The sequence below is a fragment of the Schistocerca nitens genome, chromosome 2, assembly GCF_023898315.1.
Source record: "Schistocerca nitens isolate TAMUIC-IGC-003100 chromosome 2, iqSchNite1.1, whole genome shotgun sequence".
NCBI classification, from domain to species: domain Eukaryota; kingdom Metazoa; phylum Arthropoda; class Insecta; order Orthoptera; family Acrididae; genus Schistocerca; species Schistocerca nitens.
The window spans coordinates 432,609,137-432,626,899 of record NC_064615.1 but is presented as its reverse complement, the minus strand read 5'-3'; the positions used below and the strand labels follow the sequence as shown (position 1 = coordinate 432,626,899).

The 17,763-nt window shown below is 44.1% G+C and overlaps 1 non-coding gene across 1 annotated transcript; it reads right to left on the bottom strand.

Annotated features, from left to right (window-relative positions):
• Positions 1–10,089: 10,089 nt before the first annotated feature.
• Positions 10,090–10,164, bottom strand: Trnat-cgu (transfer RNA threonine (anticodon CGU)). Its single transcript has one exon. It is a non-coding gene; the product is annotated as a tRNA-Thr (tRNA).
• Between the last annotated feature and the right edge of the window lie 7,599 nt (positions 10,165–17,763).

Below are 17,763 nucleotides of genomic sequence, written 5' to 3'. Positions count from 1 at the left end.
ATGAGTAGCACAGTTACAGCAGCACTGGAAGCAACTGTCTCCAAACAGACTACGCGATTCATTACTGCTACCCGTGATTAATCGTATTATGATTACTTATTAGCGTGACACCTGCGAAGGAGGTACACTGAAGTATTAAAGTTAAAACTTGCATTTATTCTCATATGAGTAGCACAGTTACAGCAGCACTGGAAGCAACTGTCTCCAAACAGACTACGCGATTCATTACTGCTACCCGTGATTAATCGTATTATGATTACTTATTAGCGTGACACCTGCGAAGGAGGTCTGCCACACTCGACACCCCAGCAACAAGAAAGCACCACAGCATGTCTGAACCCGAAGACTCGAAACCTCTCCTCCTACGGCCGAGAACCTCTCTCTGCTATAATTACCCGGCACCCCCCCCCCCCCACCCTCCACCCCCCACCCAGACTGCAGCCCTCCACTCAGCATATGCCTGCGTTACCCCACGCCTTCTACTAGCTTGTCGTGCTCGCATTGCAAAATTACGTATTTGTGTTGCACGCAGATTACTGTATGATATTTGATCAGCCGGATATTCAAAGAACGCGCCTTAGTGCGTCCATCATTTTGGTTTCTCACACTACGTGTCTTTGTGTGAGGAGTAAACAAAAGATAAAAATGGTTCAAATGGCTCTTAGCACTATGGGACTTAACATCGGAGGTCATCAATACCCTAGAACTCAGAACTACTTAAACCTAACTAACGCAAGGACACCACACACATCCATGGCCGAGGCAGGATTTGAACCTGCGACCGTAGCAGTCGCGCGGTTCCGGACTGAAGCGCCTAGAACCGCTCGGTCACCGCGGCCGGCCAAAAGATAAAAGAAAGTTTTAAACGAAGTGATAAATAGTTCATTTAAAATCTAAATTATTCTATATGAGCTTACTGTACAGTAACGATCTTCACACCCAATAAATTATTGCAAGTGTCATTTAACGTAACTAGCTCATTATCTATAATTAGTCTCACCACTTTCGCACTATGAACTGAATTAATTATGCAAACTCTACTTATGCTAACTATGACTGAATAAAATTATTAATCACTTCAGCACTACCCTACGTTCATTCTACGTATCCTAATGTGACACTGCTGCTTTTTTTTCTAACAGCGTAGACTGCGTATGTGTGGCTGGCATGACTACCATATTTGTATATCAGAAGTCTCATCTTCTGACAACTAAACCTACCCAAGGGATACACTTCGATTTTGATCGGCTTTGAATATCTTGTAGTTTAGAGCAAATTAAGAGACACTAATCCTTTTGTAAGTGCCCATGAGGCCGTTAACGCACTGGTGAAGCCATAGCGTCATTAATATGAAATTCAGTCATATGTGATGAAGTGGTATTCCAAAGATGCGTTTGTCAGAAATAAGCTAGAAATTTTCTACATGAAAGTGCATTCAGCATTTTTTTTTTTTTTTGCCAGAACAATTCTGCGGCGTTCTCGTTATTTTAAAGACTTACAGTAATGTTACAACAATGACGCACGAACAATTTCAAATTTAACATAATTAAGCCTGAAAGGATTGCAACTTGAAAATAAGGAAAGTACAACAAATGTAAAGAGAAAACCAAATACAAAGCAAAATATTTGATACTTCATAAAATTAATGTATCAGCTTATTTCTGGCAAATGGGTCTTCAGATTAACGCTTCATGATATACAACTAAATTTGTTATTAACGATGTAATACGTTTTGCTATTAGTCAGTTGTCAAAATGAAAAACAAAATAGTGGGCATGGAGGCAGGATCTAAGAATAAAAACAAGTTTTGCCACAAATCTGGATGCGCCGTTTCAGTGTACATTGAAAACTAAAGAAGTTTTATATGAAGTGGTTTTTTTTTTTAATATCTGTTTCGGTTTCGAGGGTATTCGTTCAGAAATTCTGTTCAAGGGGATGTTTCACCCTTTTAAAGTCCACATGGGAACATATAAAAATATCTCTCTTGCATTGCTCTAAACTACAACATATTCAAAGCCGATCAAAATAGAAGATTATCCCTTGGGTAGCGTTTGTTACTTTGACAAGTAACAGTTGACACCGCTGAAGCAGTGATGTGCTGGCATTGCATGAGGCGCTGTATGAGACAAGCCTAATGTAGACGCTCGTGCCATTTACTGGTTGCTATGATGCAGTCTGGTTGTAAAAACGGGTGGGTTACTAATCATGTAATGTGCTGCCACCTCGTGGCGGAAATGGAAAAAGACCTAAGTTACACATTTACTAAACTCTATTTAGAAATAATTAAATATATTATGTTCTGTTTATTTTGTTGAAAAGCTTAGCGTGTTATGTATGTGTTATGTATTGTGTATTACAAACAGTCATGGATTTAGGAATACATAATAATTGTTAAGGGAATTCTCGTATATTAATCTGAGCGGCAGTATCCCGTCCTTTTTGAGAAGAAATAGCTCTCGAGCAAATATGTCGAAGTGGTCATTAGTACTGATAGCACAAAGCACTTGTCTGGTGTTTGCGTGGTGAAAATCGAGCACTGGTAAAATTAGCCTCGGATGACTGTTGCTACTATTTTATAAAGAGTGCAGCTAAACTGTGTGTTACGGAAGACTAGGTCTGGTTGGTTCAAATGGCTCTGAGCACTATGGGACTTAACTGCTGAGGTCAACAGACCCCTAGAACTTAGAACTACTTAAACCCAACTAACCTAAGGACATCACACACATCCATGCCCGAGGCAGGATTCGAACCTGCGACCGTAGCGGTCGCACGGTTCCAGACTATAGCGCCTAGAACCGCTCGGCCACTCCGGCCGGCAAGACTAGGTCTGCTTTGACTTACTGTGGACTAGAAAGCCACTTGTATTGTGGATCTTGGGGTTCTGCAATCTGCAATAGACATATTGCTGGCTATACATACAACTGAAGATCCTGTAGTATTCAGAGCCAAAAATAGTAAGCTGCCACTTCACATGTAACAGGCTTATATTGTCTATGCAACAACGTAAAGTGTACTTCGTGTAGGGAAGCCATATTAGCGAAACGTGTAAAAACCATGGCATAACTGTAACTCCAAGTTGAGTAATAATATACCTTTTATTCATAAAGCAAATGCTTATCACGTGAGTTTATGTATATATTTAAAATCGACATCTTTATAGTTTCACTGAGTGATCAAAACTGGTATTTATTTGAATACAAAATCGTTCGCCGACTTACTCTGAGAGTTCATATATAACTTATAAACCAGCCAAATTTCGTAATGGATATTGTGGGTCGCTGTAACAGCACAAGTGAAGTGAACTATTCCTTTCTGTCAGAAAACTGTGGTGGCTTATGTATTTTGGAAATAGAAACCTGTCGCGTGTGACGAAATCTGAGCTTATGTTAATTAAAGTCAGCTATAGGTAGTAACTGAGACACATTACGTAATTTACGATTACATATGGCCAAGTGACTTATACTTTATCATACCTCGTCTGAAATACTTTTAAAATAATAATGTTAAGTAATATAGGCTAAGTTTCTTTACTGCTTATCAGGTTTCTCATTAAAATTTTATTTCAGTAATTTTGATGAAGTGATGTGATATTTAAAATAATCTCGGAAGTGTGAAGATAGACACATTAATATTAAGCATTTCTGAGAATTTAAGTGCTCTATGCTGAACTAGCATCCAGTACGATCTTCACCTCAAAGGCATTTAATATTAAAAGTACTAGGTTTCTCTACATTCAATTACTGTTAACATTTGATTACTATCATTTAAACCAATTCGTGTGGTGGATTGCAAACCCTCTCAGACACAAGAGAGTAATTAGCCGTCACATAGCGACTGTCTCGCGTAATTTACGTGTCCGATTGCCACACACAGATAAAGCGATTATTATATCCTAATTAGGATAAAATAAATTGAACCGAACTGGGACACTGCGCACGTTAGCGGGTGTCTCTGGGACTTTCTAATCACTTAATCGTCGCTCTCCAGTCGCAACGTACAGTTCAACTCCAGTGCCTATCGTGATAGACAGAATGCATCAGTTTCCTGCCGACTGGCACGTCCTTATCTCAGAAAATCTTTGAGGACTGTATTACTGAAGTAGGAATGTGTTACAGATACAAAGCCAAGAAGCCATAAACAACAGTGAAGAGTACTGGAATCACTCCAGGAAGACTGGGAGGTATATAGTGGTCTATTTGCACGGTAAATTTATTGTATTACAAAGACAATAAAGAGTACCCTCACAACACGTATCAGACACCCGCCTATCAACGGCGTTTGACATGTGTCACGAAGACAACGATTCGAGTTCATTCCTTGCATATTACTGCAGGAGATTATCTGCAGCTGCGTTAGATGCTACTTAGCATCATGACAAGTTGATCCATTGTTGTTCCTAGAACTACAGCCATTGCAAATAATGATTTGAATAAAAAATGCTTGTGAAGAATTGTCGCTTGAGCGCGTAGATTTAATGCTCATGTATGCATCTGACGAAGACTAAACGAAACGTGGAGTTACCATAGAAAAGTATCAAAGTAGAAGACTAGCATTATTATTACGTCACGTTTGGACCACCTTATTCGTCACTGTTCACCCCAGTGTCGTACACAGATACTATTATGTCCAGCCCGCATCTCGTGGTCGTGCGGTAGCGTTCTCGCTTCCCACGCCCGGGTTCCCGGGTTCGATTCCCGGCGGGGTCAGGGATTTTCTCTGCCTCGTGATGGCTGGGTGTTGTGTGCTGTCCTTAGGTTAGTTAGGTTTAAGTAGTTCTAAGCTCTAGGGGACTTATGACCACAGCAGTTGAGTCCCATAGTGCTCAGAGCCATTTGAACCATTTTACTATTATGTCCGAAAGGCAATGTTGTTCAACCTTCCCAAAGCCCGTATATGGAACATGTTACCACATTTTTGCGTAAAATTGGAGGTTTCAGTACTTTCCCCAAGGTATTTTTATGATTCACCTCAAAGAAATTCACTTTTCATTCAAAGAGGCTAATCATACGTGCACGGGATGAATATTACTTCATCCTCACGAAAGTTTTTGTTATTCGTGCTGACTTCAACCACCTATTGTCTTGGAATTAATATATCTAATATTCATATATCTCGTATATGGAGTTGATATTGTAGCAAATCTATCGATAATACGAATAACTTGAAGTAGACACCTTGCCTTATAATAAATATAGAAAGTGGTGTGTTGTGAAATACGGCTGGTGGCACCAAGAATGCAGCAGTGTGCATTATGAGCAGCTGTTCCGCAATGGAAATAAAGTTTTCTCATTTCGCTCTACATGGCCACGCTCTCTTTTTACGACTGTGGACTCACAGTTTCACGCAGCAGTTGACGTCACTGTGTCATAATACTTTTCTCAGCGTTCATCTGGGCGCATTTACGCATTTATTTTTATTTTTCCCTGATCGTCAACGTTTCCATTGGTTTGATGGCAACAAACGTCTCATCATATAGCTGTATGTCTAAGTAGATGTACCGCTACCTTTTCCTTCCTTTTCAGGAGTTTTACGCACAGTTTTATTTCTTCGTCTATTTTTAGTGCTTCACTATTTAGCGTTGTGCTTTCGCTTCATTAGTAACATATTTTATATTCTAGGTTTTCAAATTCTTCCAATTTCTCGTATTTTTACCTTCAACTTTTCACCTCGGTACTACACCGAGCTTCAAAAGTGTTGAGTCAGAAACGCCTTTATCTCTCACTATTTCGTAACATCTATCTCTTCATATGGGACTCATCCTTTATCACGATTTGCGAAAATAATTTAATTTCAAAATTTGTGGCCGCTTGCGCTTTCTGTCGTCACAGACGTCAATTAACCTAAGGGAGGGAGGTAGTCTGTGCCTTCTATCTGCGAATCGCGTGTCCGTGTGTTATCGCATTTTAACTGGTTGTGTGTCGTTTTACCTGAGGCGGAGATTGGGGTTCAGACCAGTAGGTTCTTGAACGAGCGTAGTAAACTATACTCGGTTTAGTCAGCGTATCAAATCAATGGTCGTTATCTTCCCCCGCGAATTCGCCTCCTGCTCTGGCTTAACTCCTAGTCTTGGAAGTTACATCACCGCAGTTAATGATTACGATCATTTAGACCTCCTTCCTTGTGTCAATATTTGATACCAATAGAGCTCTGCTGTTGTTTTGCACCTGCACCGATCTGTTTCTTATATCTTCCGTTCGTAGACCATCTTACGCTGAAGTGATAAAAGTCATGGGATAGCGGTGTGTAAATATACAGATGGCTCTAGTACTGCGTATATAAGGCCAGTGCTTTGGCAGAGCTGTCATTTGCACTCAGATGATTCGTGTGAAAAGGTTCACGAAATGACTATGGCCGCATAACGGTAATCAACAGACTTTGAACAAGGAATGGTAGTTGGAGCTTGACGCCTGAGTATGCATGGGACAGTTCATGCCGGAAATCGTTAGAGAATTCAATAATCCGAGCTCCACAGTCTCAAGGGTGTGCCTAGAATAGCAAATTGCAGACATTACCTCTCACCATGGTCAATGCAGTGGCCGGTGGCCTTCACTTAATGGCCGATAACAGCGGCGTTTGCAGAGAGTTGACAGTCTAACAGGCAAGCAACACTGCGTAAAATAATCGCAGAAATCATTTTGGGACTTAACGACGAACGTATCCAAGAGTAGAGTCGGGGAAATTTGGCGTTAACGGGCTATGGCAGCAGGCAACCGACGCGAGTAATAGTATAGTAATAGTATGACATCTCCTGCAGCGCCTCTTCTGGGCTCGAGACCACATCGATTGGGCCCTAGACGACTGGGAAACCGTGATCTGGTCATATAAGTCTCGATTCCAGTTGGTGAGAGGCGATGGTAGGGTTCGAGTGTGATACAGACCCCAGAGTCATGACATGAACCCAATTTGTCGACAAGGGGCTGTGTAAGCTGGTGGTAGCTCCATAATCATGTGGGCTGTGTTTACAAAGAATGGACTGAGTCCTCTGGTCAAACTGAACCAATCATTGACTGGAAACGCTTATGTTCATCTACTTGGAGACCATGTTCCCAAACAACAACGGAATTTTTTAATAATGACAATGCGCCATGTCGCCTAGCCTCAATTGTTTGCGAATGGTTTGAGGAAAATGGTTTGGTCACTCAGATCGCCAAACATGAATCCCCTCGAGTATTTATGCGACATAGTCGAGGGGTCAGTTCGTGCACAACATCCTGCACCGGCAGCACTTCCGCAGTTATGGACACCTATAGGGGCGACATGGCTCAATATTTCTGCAGGGGACTTCCAACGACTTGTTGAGAGCATGCCACATCGAGTTGCTGCGCTACGCCGGCGAAAGGAGGCCCCACACGGTATGGAGAGGTATCCTCTGACTTTTTGTCATCTCAGTGTGTATAATCTTGTTGTTTGTATATCAGAGTTTGTTAGCTTGAATGATTGTTTTCTGCACAGTTTTTATGATTAGAAATTTTTATTCAATATCATCTATCGCTTCTTTCGACCTTTTAATTTTTATCCATAAACAAATTTTTTTGATTAATGTAACCTTCATTCTACCACACTACTGGCCATTAAAATTGCTACACCAAGAAGAAATGCAGATGATAAACGGACAAATATATTATAAATGTTTTTTATACCAGTCTTAGATCACAATATGAATTCTTTAGACGATGACCGGTTTCAGTCCGTAATTACCATCCTCAGATATTTTTTACACCATGTCCTAAAGTAATAAGGCCCTAATCACTTTAGGATATGGTGTAAAAAAGATCTGAGGATGGTCATTCCGGACTGAAACCGGTCATCGTCTAAAGAATTCATATTGTGATCAAAGACTGGAAAAAAATTGACAGTATTGGATCGCTGTTTGTACACGCGACCATGTCGCAGTTGGTGAAATATATTCTGCTGGAACTAATATGTGATTACATTTTCACGCAATGTTGGTGCTTAGATCCTGAGAAATCAGTATCCAGAACAACCACCTCTGACCGTAATAATGGCCTTGATACACCTCGGTATTAAGTCAAACAGAGCTTGGGTGGCGTGTACAGCTACAGCTGCCCATGCAGCTTCAACACGATACCACAGTTCATCAAGAGTAGTGACTGGCGTATTGTGACGTGCCAGTTGCTCGCCCACCATTGACCAGACGTTTTCAATTGGTCACAGATCTGGAGAATGTGCTGGTCAGGGCAGCAGTCGAACATTTTCTGTATCCAGAAAGGCCTGTACAGGACACGCAACATGCGGTCGTGCATTATCCTGCTGAAATGTAGGGTTTCGCAGGGATCGAATGAAGGGCAGAGCCACGGGTCGTAACACATCTGAAATGTAACGTCCACTGTTCAAAGTGCCAACAATGCAAACAAGAGGTGGCAGAGACGTGTAACCTATGGCACATCATACCATCACGCCGGGTGATACGCCTGTATGGCGATGACGGAAACACGCTTTCAATGTGCGTTCACCACGATGTCGCCAAACACGGATGCGACCATCATGATGCTTTAAACAGAACCTGGATTCATCGGAAAAAAATGTTTTGCCATTCGTGCACCCAGGTTCGTCGTTAAGTACACCATCGCAGGCGCTCTTGTCTGTGATGCAGCGTCAAGGGCAACCGCAGCCATCGTCTCCGAACTGATAGTCCATGCTGCTGCAAACGTCGTCGAACTGTTCGTGCAGATGGTTGTTGGCTTGCAAACGTCCCCATCTGTTGACTTAGGGATCGAGACATGGCTGCACGATCCGTTTCAGCCATGGGGATAAGATGCCTGTCATCTCGACTGCTAGTGATACGAGGCCGTTGGGATCCAGCATGGCGTTCCGTATTACCCTTCTGAACCCACCGATTTCATATTCTGCTAACAGTCATTGGATCTCGACCAACGCGAGCAGCAATGTCGCGATACGATAAACCGCAATCGCGATAGGCTACAATCCGACTTTTATCAGTCGGAAACGTGATGGTACGCATTTCTCCTCCTTACACGAGGCATCACAACAAAGTTTCACCGGGCAACGCTGGTCAACTGCTGTCTGTGTATTAGAAATCGGTTGGAAACTCTCCTGATGACAGCACGTTGTAGGTGTCGCCGCCGGCGCCAACCTTGTGTGAATGCTCTGAAACGCTAATCATTTGCATATCACAGCATCTTCTTCCTGTCGGTTAAATTTCGTGTCTGTAGCACGTCATCTTCGTGGTGTAGCGATTTTAATGGCCAGTAGTGTAACAAACCTTTGTTTTCAGAATGATGGCCTACATCGTCTACGAAACTAAGCACTGGTTCACTTTGAACACGTAGCACATCTAGAACACTGTGCTTCAGTATCATTTCAGACGAATGCGGGCGTTCAGCTGCAAAGTATTCGTTGCACTTCGGAGGTCGATCCATATATAGAACTCTTGGCCGCTGATGTTTGAGCTAATAGAGCGCTGTTTGGCGGCTCCGTCGTTGTTGTCCCTGGCTGCGGTCTCTGGAGGCGGCGGGGGCGGCGCGCCGGCAAATATTGACGACGGCCGCGCGGCGCAGCTAATTTCTGTGGCGCGAACGCCGCCAAATTATGTCCACTCTGCCCCAGGGGCCAGTGGCGGCTGGGCTCCGACACGGCTTCGCAAAGCGTGCCCAATCCGACCGCCCGGTTAACGACAGCCGACAAATTGGAAGAGATTCTCATGTTAGTGTCCACTGAGGGTATGCCATTAATGTTACCACCACCTATATTCCGATGTCAACGAGCAATAACCACTCACAGCCGGCAGGTGGCGGAAGCAGCCGGGAAGGTGGGGGGAGGGGGATACACAGAAAACAGTGTAGTCATTAACTGACGTACAAAATGGTATGATAATTGGCTTTCGGGCTAAGGGTGGCAGCATTTCCGAAACGGTTAAGTTTGTAAGGTGTTCGCATGCCGCCATGCTTAAAGCATACCGTGCGCTGCAAAACGGCACTTTCAAAACCGGACGCCGAGGCAGCTCCGGTGCATTACAGGCCATAAATGAAACGTAATTGTAATTATATGTTAATACCGTCATCTGCTGACGGGCGTTGGTGTATATCAAAGTGGACAGGTGAAAATGTGTGCCCCGGCCGGGACTCGAACCCGGGATCTCCTGCTTACGTGGCAGACGATCTATCCATCTAAGCCACCGAGGGCACAGAGGATAGTGCGACTATCTCGTCCACGCCTCCCGCGAGATCCACATTCTCCCCTTATATGTCCACACACTACATTCGTAGTGAACCTACCCAAACACACTCATTACTTATGGAAGACATTGTTACCAAGTCCCGTAAGAGTTCGGGTAATATGTGTGCATCCGCACAGAAGAGGAAGGTCATGGCCGGTACTGCCAGAACTACATATTATATGGATATGGTCTCTGTTATTTCAGAAACGTCAGAAAGAACATACACCATATCCATATAATATAAATGACAAGGGTGAAGGGTGGCTGAGAAATACTCTGAAGCAGAAAAAGAACAGGTATAGCATACTTATTCAACTACAGAGATACGTAAATAGGCAGAACACGGCACTGTGGTCGGAAACGCCTATATAAGACAACAAGTATCTGGCGCACTTGTTAGATCGATTACTGCTGCTACAATGGCATGTTATCAAGATTTAACTGAGTCTGAACGTAGTGTTATAGTCGGCACATGAGCGGTGAGACACAGCATCTCCGAGGTAGCGATGAAGTGGGAATTTTCCCTTACGACGATTTCACGAGTGAACCATGAATGTCAGGAATCCGGTAAAACATCAAATTTCCGACATGGCTGCGGCCGCAGAAAGATCCTGCAAGACCGGAAGCAACGATGACGGAAGAGGATATTTCAACGTGACAGAAGTGCAACCCTTCCGCATATTGCTGCAGATTTCGATATTGGGCCATGGATGCGTGTCAGCTGAAAGTTAACACTGTTTGGGGACTATATAAAAATGATTGAGAATGTATGGAAAATCTAGTTTATTGACAACATTTACATTCCCAAAAACAGAGACCGACATAATTTATGCAAAATACGCTATTAAGGAATATCGTAAACAACTTACAGGAGGTTAAAGACCACAATGGATAATGATCCTGGGTGGCAAAGGTGAGTCAAGTACTCTGGCCCTAAAAATGTGGATAACGCAATCTGAACTGATCTGACGCTGAGCAGACTTTGGTCGACAATCTGCAGAAGTCTATTTAGGTGCAGCTGAGAATAAGTGGTGATTGTGATTTTTAATCACTGACAAGGCCAGAGCAGTAGTACGTTAACCTGTTTGCTTCGTGCAGCAATGTAACTTGCAGCTGGCGAGATGTTTGCAGCGGGGGCGAGGCGTAAGGCGGCACCTGTGAATCGATCGCGGCCACTAAAAAATGCAAAATCTCACGTTCTAGCAATCAGGCAGCCGGATCGCAATTTGCTCTCTACCAGAGCCCTGAAATCACGGTAGATTTCAGTGTGTGGCACATCCGTTCTCTGGTCGTACCAAGGTCCAATTTGGCTCACTTACATGACAGAGCGCACAATGATACCAAACGTCAAGACTGGTAAACCAAAAATGAAGATGTGTGCCCTCGGCAAACGAGTAGTCCGAGATGTTTGAAGTCCCACTGTCGGTACAGTAAGAACTCACCACTTGCTCCCTAGTGTAACTACTCGCAAGTGAACTCAGTCTTAGGATAGGTCCCAAGTACCATCCATACATGCCAGAGCTTCGACCACAAAATGCTTCCAGACTGAAGTCCCGTACCCGAGTGCCTTACACCTCTCCAGGTAAAAACAATTCCGTTTTTCCGCAAAGTGCACGGACGAAACTGCCTTCACCTCATCTTGGGCCAATCACAGGACTTTAGAGGCACTAAATCTCCCACTCCTACACGACAGCACAAAAATCACATCGAACCAGCGCAAGAGTTAAAAAACCTACATCTCTGGAAAAACGAGGAGCCGCCAATTACTGGCGGTTTTAAGTTTTCGTGGTGGGAGATGATGATTTTCTCCGAAGTCGCGTCGCTTCCCACAGCAACAAGAGACTACACACAATCTTAAAGATTTTTATCTAAATCTCCTGTGCCTTGGAGCATGTTAGTAATAGCTCTGAGGTGTAATAAAGATTCCATCTCTAAACGTTTCTTAGATGCAAGAGTTTCTTGTATGACCGGGGCGACAGATGGAAGTGGGTCACAGGTCTATTTGCAGTATCGGTGAACACGAATTTTCATGAGGCGTGGCGCTGCACACAATGACCATTTTATGACTCCACTGTGTAGATGCGTCCCTTCAGTCGGTCGCTCCCAGCCCAGCTTTTGGCTGTCGCCAATGTAGGTATAGCAGCATTGTCCTGCTGCAGACCAGTCTCGACTAGAGAGTGCTCTGTCTACCCTGTGCAGCTGTGGGCCTATCTGACAAGATTTTCTGAGAGATGATCTCACTGCCACTTGCTTTCAACTTCCAACATACCATTTATATGAACTAAGACCCATAAAAATACCTTATGATTTTAGCACCCTACCAGGTTCCATCAGCTCCTGCTCAGTCCATTAACTTTCTAGAGTGTCGCTCAAGTTGTGTAACACTGTAACAAAATCTTTATGAAAGGTGAGAGAGTAACTTGTCCTGTCTCACAGTGTACAAATTTGGAAATGTGTGGAAAGGTCTTATGGGACCAAACTGCTGAGGTCATCGGTGCCTAAGCTTATGCTCTACTTAATCTAACTTAAACTAAATTATGCTAAGGGCAACACACACACACACACACACACACACACAACCACGCGCGAGGGAGGACTCAAACATCTGATGGGGGGTAGCCATTCGGACCATGAGAAGACGCCTCAGACCGTGCAAACCATTCAACAAAACATCAGGGCTTTTGGAGCCAGAGGCCCTCTCGTGTACCCTGGATGACTGCATGACACAATGCTTTACGCCTCGCCTGGGCCCCTCAACACCCATTAGACTGTTGATGACTGGAAACATATTGCCTGGTCGGACGAGTTTCCTTTCAAATTGTATGGAGCAGACGGATGTGTACGGGTATGGATACAATCTCATGAGTCCATGGATACTGCATGTCGGCAGGGAACTGTTCAAGCCGTTGGAGGCTCTGTAATGGTGTGGAGCATGTGCAGTTGGAGTGATATGGGATCCCTTTTACTTCTACATATGACTCTGACAGGTGACACGTATGTAAACATCCTGTCTGATCAGCTGTATCCATTCATATCCAATATGCATCCCGACGAATTTGGGAAATTCGAGCAGGTCAATGCGACAACCCACACGTCTATAATTGCTACAGAGTGGCTCCAGGAACACTTCCACTGACCACCAAACTCACCAGACATGAACATTATTGATCATATCTTGGATGACTTGCAACTTGCCCCACTCCCTCGTACTCTTAAGGATTTATGCACAGCCGTGCAGTACTCATAGCGACAGCTCTCTCCAGCACTACTTCAGACATTAGTCGAGTCCATGCAACGTCGTGTTGCATCTCTTCTACGTGCTTGTGGGAGCCCTACGCGATATTAGGCAGGTGTACCAGTTTCTTTGGCTCTTCAGTGTATGTTTGGGCCCACAGATGTGCAGTTTTTTAAAGGACACTTTAAGACCCTCCGACATGTATACAGTCTGGCATGCACTGAAGCAAAATATTTTGCAGTACCACTTGAAAATTTCCCAAATGCCAAAGTTGGAACAGTGAAACAGTTAAATTCTACAGTCAATGGCGAAAATGATATCCTCCAAAAATTCTACATATCTGTGAACCCTGACCATGAAAAGTTAATTGGACTTTCAACTGTCGAGCCATTGACCGCCCAAGTGGATGGAGAGTGTCTCCTGAAAGGCCTCCGCAGCACCCGCGTGGATCATGCAACCTTGCGGAGTGCTGTTCATCGGCAACGAACGTTGGAATTTGCGCGCCAATGCCACAACTGGACGTCCACTGTGTGGCGACAGGCGGCGCTTGGAGATAAATCTCGTCTTATACTCCATCGGACAGATGGCCGTCTTTGTGTGCAACAATATTTGAAACGGTTCAAGCCGGAGGAGGGAGCGTTATGATCTGCGGAATGTTTTCGTGGTATTCCCTGTGTGATCTCGTTATTCTGGCAGGTACATTGGATCAACTCAAGTATGGATGTATCCTTGGGGACCATGTCCACTCACACATGCAGTTTGTTTTAGGACAATGCACCATGTCACACAGCTCGCAGTGTACGTGAGTGGTTCGAAGAGCACGAGGATACGCTGACCACATTTCCCTGGTCACCACCTCCAGGATCAAATCTCAATCGAAAATCTATGGGATCATCTCGATCAGGCCGTTCGCGCCATGGATTCTCAACCGTGCAATCTAGCACAGCTGGCGACGGCACTGAAGTCGACGTGACTCTGCATCCATGTTGGTAGCATGCACAACTTCACATTCTTGTAACAGGTCTGCGCAGCGAAAAGATGGTTATTCAGACTTTTGACAGCTGGTCACGTCAATTTTTCTGGACTCTGTACTTCCACTCACGTCGGGCAGGGTGCCACGACTGACGTACTTATGTGGTGTCGATGTGTTTAGCACGGTAATAACGCTATGCAGGAACCCAACGCCACCACGCGACTAGAAAACGAAACACTTGTTGTTTTCTCGGCAGTACAGAATTGTTCATCCACGCACGCCTCTTGAGGTATGAAATGGGATTGTTTATAGCAAGGCAATTTTCATCACGTCGAGTGCAACGACATGTGGAGCACCCCATGGGCTGTCGGCATGGTGACCACAGTTGCGGCTTCCCTCGACGCCGTAGCAGAGAGAGGCGCACCGGCAGTTGTGCACACAACATTACTGGGTTCAGGCACCATGTCGTCAGAAGAGTCTCGATCCTGCGTATGGAATCACGATGAAATTAATGAGGAAGCTATGTGTGTGGAAGCTCCAAGGAGAGAGATCGTTGCCAGATTTCATTCAGTGTTGTACAGGCCTGGGGTGCCGTTGTGAACACAAAAGGATCGTCTCTGGTTTGCATCACCGATAATTCGGTCGGCCTCCGGGTCTTGCGACGTCTGTAATGAGGAGTGGCCGCTCGACCCCACGACGTCTGGATATAGTTTCACTTAGGTTTTGTCACATTTTGAGACACTCACCAGCAGAACTCCTCGAACATCCGACAGACCGTGCAGTTTTCGGAATGTTCCCAGTGAGCCTATGGGTCATCACAGTCTGCCCACTGTCAAACTCAGATAGATCACGCACCTTCCCCATTCCATTACGTTTGCTGCATGCACCGTATATGTGTCGACTAGTAGTCATTCCTCACCCGATGATGCTGATATCGCCTGGACGGTTTATATCGAGTGGATCGGTGGTCATAATGTTCTGGCTGATCAATGTAAGCCAGCCCGTAGTTATGAATCGGAAGACACTTAAGGCGGCAGCAGTTACGTAGCCGAGACAGAATTCTAGTTTATACTTCATATAATCCAATCTCTACGTAGAGCATCTATTATCCAGATTCGAGGGTTGGAACTTTAATAGTGGCAGCTATTTATTTACAGCTCGTACAAAGTAGATACGTGTTACAAAGTTTTGCTGACCTTCAAAGTAGTCACCAGCATTGTGTATAACCCGTTGCAAGCGATGTGGAAGTCGGAGGATACTCTTAGCAGTGCCAATTATGTCGACAGTTCGAGCTGCGCGGTCTATTGCCGATGAATTTGTAGCAGTTCTGAAGCGAATGACGTGAAGTTTTTCCTTCAGTTTAGAAATATAGTTGAACTTACGAGGGCTTAATTCAGGGGAGTGCAGTAGGTGGTAAAGCACTTAGCAGCCCCATCAGTCAAACAAATCAGTAACAGCATGCACTTTACGTGCTTGAGCATTGTGGTGCAAAAAGATGGTCAGGTCCTGCAGAAGGTGTCATCACTACTGTCTCTATGCTGTCGATTTTTGGAACACAACCTACGACCAGCTTAGAGACAGAAGTGCTGACACTTTCCGCAGGACCTGACCATCATTTTGCAGGACAACGCTCAAGCACGTACAATGTAAGCTGTTACTGATTTGTTTGACTGATGGGGCTGCTAAGTGCTATACAACCTACTGCACTCCCCTGACTTAAGCCCTCATGAGTTCAACGCGATTTCTAAACTGAAGGAAACACTTCGTCGCATTCGCTTCAGAACTGCTACAAATTCGTCAGGCAACAGACCGCGCCGCTCGAACGGTTAACATAACTGGCACTGCTAGGAGTATCCTACGACTTCCACATCGCTTGCAACGGGTTATACACAATGCTGGTGACTACTCTGAAGGTCAGTGAAACTTGAAACACGTATCTATTTTGTACGAGCTGTAAATAACTAGTTGCCACTATTCTAGTTCCAACCCTCGTACCTATTGTATAGGGAGGAAACATACATAAAAGCTGCATTCAGAATTCGGAAGTATTGATCCTAGCCAGTTAGGAAGTAAAGAGTGGAAACAGTGACTACAGGGTTGCAAGTTCGTATTGGTAAATTGCAGTCCGATATTACGAAAAGTCCCGTAGGTAATTCAATGTTCGGTAACAAATCACACAAATCACGCAGTGCTACTTAATAAACTTCTGTAAATTCCATAACAAGAGGTAGGAACGTGAATTGCCTATATTTTTTATTCACACAATCAGCAAGTATCATACTCCTGGAATCTAAGCCTCTCCTCACTGGGCACAATGGTGCGGTCTCTCCAAAAACAACTTTCCTTTCCGAAAATCTTTTACTGCGCGTATCGTCATGTTTCACTCGAAAAGGCTGCGGTCGGTTTCCGGTCACTTTCTTGTCCATTCCGAGTATACATTCCGTACCTAGGGACCTCATCGAAGATTCGTAAGACTCTGATAATCCTTCCTTCCTCCCTAAAACTATAACTATCGTACTGTCCTCCCCCTGAAGAGCTACCGTAAGTGACACGTAGTACAAGGCGAGCATCGGCAGCATTATGACCTTCAGAATCGTCGATCTAACTCACACACAGTAATTTATTGCCACTGTTTGCTAACAATCGTACAAAGAGAAAGCAACAAGTATGTCTGACTACTCACTCACGGAAGACGTGTGCATCCTAATCCGCAACCGCAACTTGAGAATTGCTGGTAATAGCAAAGATTTCCGCAGGACATATTTGTCTGACCTAGACTCGTGGTACAGATGTTAAACTGTATCTCATAATGAATTATTTTCCTTCTTTGTTAGAAAAAAAATTCTATTTTTTTCTCTATCAGCGCAGAATCAAAATACATTATAACCGTGTTTCAAGGGGAATAATTAGTGTCGGCGTCATGAGAAAATATAAATTGCGTACAATGTGCTCGCAGTAAAGCGGTCTGTAGTTTCGTCGATATAATGCATTCAGTTACAGCTCTGGATCGGCTGCCATAAATGTCAGATTTACAGCTCATAAACAAACTTGGCTAAGCTCCACGCTGTAACGTGCGGTATATTAATAATGTCCCGGCTGCGACGTACGTGTAATCCGTGAGCCTGGCAGTGATTCTGTCGCGTGGAGCACCAATTTCATTGCGCGAGTCACATTCAAAATATTGAACGTAACAAACAGCGTTAAGAAACTTCGTTTGAAATTTTTACACCTTCATCTACCTTTACCCTTTGCACTATAAACTGCACGATGGGGAGTACTTTTAATCCATACGTATTACAAAAATGAATATTTTTGTTTGTTTGTATGGTCCACATCTCCTCCTAAACCACTGGATAG